The 4,622-nt window shown below is 42.6% G+C and overlaps 1 non-coding gene across 1 annotated transcript; it reads left to right on the forward strand.

Annotated features, from left to right (window-relative positions):
* Positions 1–1,940: 1,940 nt before the first annotated feature.
* TRNAA-UGC (transfer RNA alanine (anticodon UGC)) lies at positions 1,941–2,012 on the forward strand. Its single transcript has one exon. It is a non-coding gene; the product is annotated as a tRNA-Ala (tRNA).
* The last annotated feature ends 2,610 nt before the right edge of the window (positions 2,013–4,622 follow it).

Here is a 4,622-nt window from a genome sequence, read left to right on the forward strand (position 1 = left end):
AGTGGTGGGGTGAGGCAGTGGGTAGTGGTGGGGTGAGGCAGTGGGTAGTGGTGGGGTGAGGCAGTGGGTAGTGGTGGGGTGAGGCAGTGGGTAGTGGTGGGGGTGGATGAACTAGGCTAATGCAGGATGGTGCATGCTGTTTGATGATGAAGATTTCAAGTCTTGGTCGTATTAAAACTAGTAATGGCGGGTCTCCGCGAGTGTAAAGACACTTTCCCGTATTGGACAAGTAATTATCGTACACATACGGTATTCCAGTTCGACATGAAAAGTTGCACGTTGAACAAACAATTCGCACACATTAATGAACCTACATTGCATCTTTACACGTACATTTTTCCCCTATACTTTCCCTTTCCTTGTCCACCTTGCTTATTTTCCTTCTTCCAGCCACCCACTTACGTAACCCGAGGCAGCGGTACCTCTGTGTTAGGTGACGTTACGTTACGATACGTTACATACGTCACGGATCGCAACAGTTTGTTTCAGATGAAATACCGAACGAGTTGCGTTCGAAGGTACGACCTTTGAGTATGATGACCTGCTCTCTGACCTTACCCTTGAAGAGTCGGGTCTGAGGCCAGGCCATCGTCACCCGAGTCGTACCGTCGTGTTAAGGGGTCGTACCATTATGCTCAAGGGTCGTACCGTCGGGCTTAAGGGGTCGTGCTATCATGCTCAAGGGTCGTACCACTATGCTCAATGGTCGTAAAGTCGTGCGCAGGGGGTCGTACCGTCGTGCCCATGGGTCGTACCATCATGCTGAAGGGTCGTATTGTCGTGCTCAAGGGTCGTACAGTAGCATTATAGAGATTCAGCACCGAGTCTGCCATTGGCCTCATCACGAGCAAAAAGTAACTGTAGTGTACTTAACTGTCGGAAGGCGGGATCAGCCGTACACTTAACACTTATGACGCGCTGTCAGTCCCACTTCACCCAATACAGTGCCATATTTTGATACAGTATCTGAAATACAGGCGGCTACAGCAGCCTATGCCGCCGGGGGTTATTACAGGATCACCAGCACTTCAGGAATCAGGGGAAAGGAGGTGGGTGTAGGGGGGAAGGGTAAGGAGTTCAACCAATAGGATTGAACGTAGTTCGTCGTGCTGGAAATAGCGATTGGTTGATGATGTGTTCAAGACATTGATTTTCTTAGGAAACCTCTAAAACATATATATATATATATATATATATATATATATATATATATATATATATATATATATATATACATATATATATATTATCCCTTGGGATAGGGGATTAAGAATACTTCCCACGTATTCCCTGCGTGTCGTAGAAGGCGACTAAAAGGGGAGGGAGCGGGGGGCTGGAAATCCTCCCCTCTCGGTTTTTTTTTTTTTTTAATTTTCCAAAAGAAGGAACAGAGAATTGGGCCAGGTGAGGGTATTCCCTCAAAGGCCCAGTCCTCTGTTCTTAACGTTACCTCGCTAATGCGGGAAATGGCGAATAATTTGAAAATATATATATATATATATATATATATATATATATATATATATATATATATATATATATATATATATTGTGTGTGTGTGTGTGTGTGCGCGTGTGTGTGTGTGTGTGTGTGTGTGTGTGTGTGTGTGCGTGTGTGTGTGTGTGTGCGTGTGTGTGTGTGTGTGTGTCTGTGCAACAGCATTCGGAAGTCTCAATTACCGTTTGTAATGACGGATGTTGAGGTGGATGGCCATGGGTGTAGGTTGCTGCTGCTTTTTACGTAAATAGCTGTAAATAATTGCCTTTAATGTTGTTGTGGGATAATTACGGTTGACCTACACTATTGATGGTAAGGGTGTTAAATAGGGGCTGGGTGTTATGCAGTCGATAGGTCACCTTTATTAATCCCGGGTCCTGTTTAGGAAATACAAAGATGAGACTATCTATATAAACTGTATATCTACTCTAGATAGATGGAGGGGGGTGTAGCTCAGTGGTAGAGCGCTCGCTTTGCATGTGAGAGGCCCCGGGTTCGATCCCCGGCACCTCCATGCGGGTTAATAATGACCTGACTTTTATATTTAAGGCTTTTATTGTTTTGTCTTCCTTGGTGTATTACCTAAACGGGTGTACATCTGACAAAAACCAATGAGTTTTGTATTATGCATATCTGACTTGCAATTAACGATTTCTTAATGCATTGACCATTAACGGTAGCCATCACATTTAACAACACAAACACACACACACACACACACACACACACAACTACTTAATTACGTAATCATCCGTTAACAAGTTGGACCATCGCGAGGTTGATGTGTGTAGGTTCTTTTCTGTCTGTATATCGTTAAAATTCAAGACGGATGTGGAAAACACACATGTAACCACTGCAGACACACAATTCCTACAGAAAGATATATATTTTAAGAAAGTTTCACTTGTGGAAACAGCAGATAAGCCTCAACGTCTGGTGTGCATGCATCACACAGCCAACATGTACGCTCTGCCAACCCTGTCTTACTTACGTAATTCACACCGCCCGCATTCGAATTAGCTCTTACCTTCACATTTACATCCTATTACGTGTAAATGCACTGGCTTTTATTCTCCACCTTCATCATGGTTAAGTAACTGTAAGTGGTCTTAGTGGATATTTTTTATTTGAGTTGCTTTCTCGCTGCTCCTCTTGTTGGTATGGCAAGCTGGTTGCGTTTTGACGTCATCACATTCCCTGCCGACGCTTCCTGCGGGAGGCTGGGCTGGCTGGCTGGAGCAGCGGGGCCAAACCCTGGGTTTCCCAGAGGAGAGGATTACTTGCCCCTCGGGATCCTTTCTGCGCATCGCCGACCCTGCATGATGCAGGGTTTGGCGTTGGCTCCATTTGGAATCGTGCGCGGAGCCATGTTTTCTTTCATAACACGAACTTATGACCGTTGGAGACGACCGCTGGGTATAATGGCCTACTCCTTTATTACCTAACCCTCAATCGTCATGCTCAGGGGGGGTTAATTAATACCACCATGCAACAAGGCACACAATAAACACTATGGTTAGGTCAGGTTGGGATTGCGGGTGATGTCAGACGTCGTGTGGAGGCTGGCTAGGCTAGGCTAGGCTCACTGGCTGGCTGGTAGGCTAGGCCGGCCAGAGACCTTCAACAACTCAGGCTTGTGGTGAAGGTCATGTCCTGCGTCACAAAGACACAAACTCATCACACTCACTCATCAGGTTTTTGTTTGCATTATTTACACAACAGGAAGACAGCTCAAACAAACGCATGGTTGTAGATTTTGACATTGGTTTTTAGAAATTTTTTATACTTGTTAATGCGCAGTTGTTTTGACGGACGGAAATGTTTAACTATGGTGTCCTTATTTTCATTATGTAAATCAATAAATCTGAGGGATTTTCTCATAAAAGAAATAATAACTTACGGACGGAGGAGTGAACATAAAAAAAAAAAACGGGAGTCGAAATGATCTAATTTCGTTCGTTACGGGAAAAATGGATAAAAGTCCCCTCTAGTCTATTCCGTCTTGTGGGAAACGTCCCTTGAAAAAACTTTGAGCGGAATGTTCAATATCCTTACCCTTGAGCGCTAGGTTAAAAAGGGAGGTCAACATTACATTGTAGGATGGCTTACTGGACATTGATAATGGTCGGTGGGTGGAAATATATTTATATTCATGTCTCATAGTTTCTTATAGTTACTTACGGATGCATCTTGTTTGCTCCCTTGAATTGGTTGATTGGTAATCTAGTCGAGGTGGTATGGGTGGATGGTGATTGTACAGGTGTTACATACAGGGATAGTGCATTATACAAGAAGAGTATGTTATATATATATATATATATATATATATATATATATATATATATATATATATATATATATATATATATATATATATATGGATAATGTATAATACAGGGACAGTGTGGAATATGGGGGGAGCGTTTAAGTCACAGGGAATACATGTGTGTTGGATTAGGACAATGTGTGTGACGTACTAGGACAATGTGTGTGACGTATTAGGACAATGTGTGTGACGTACTAGGACAATGTGTGTGACGTATTAGGACAATGTGTGTGACGTATTAGGACAATGTGTGTGACGTGCTAGGACAGTGTGTGTGACGTACAAGGACTGTGTGTGTGTGTGACGCTATTGGAAGTATGACATACCAGGCAGCCTGTAATATACTGAGACACAGGTGAGAGATAGGGGCTATATAGCATAGGAGGACAGAGCAGAACAGATTAATGTGATACATTTAAACGCAATGTAACACAGATGATTACAGTACAGATAAACATACAGTATTACAAGGTAATATTATCGTGAACCCACTAACATACAGACAATACGGATATGATATAGTGTTACAAGGTGATACTATCGTGTAGACGCATGAAAGTATGGGTGATGATTATGAATAAAATCCAGTAAATATGTAGCATTGCTTTCATTTGTTCTGATTACAGCTATCGTGGATACTTGCGACACTGTCAGTGTGTTGTGAAAGCTGACTCGCCACATTTTAATTGAGTGATGAGGAGAAACGTAATGGTTATCTTTGCAGGTATTTGATTTCTTTTTTATTTCATTTTCATGTTGTCAAGGCGCTCAGTTTACGACCAAGCCTTCGTAACATTA

This window comes from Panulirus ornatus, chromosome 66, assembly GCF_036320965.1.
Source record: "Panulirus ornatus isolate Po-2019 chromosome 66, ASM3632096v1, whole genome shotgun sequence".
Lineage (NCBI taxonomy): Eukaryota > Metazoa > Arthropoda > Malacostraca > Decapoda > Palinuridae > Panulirus > Panulirus ornatus.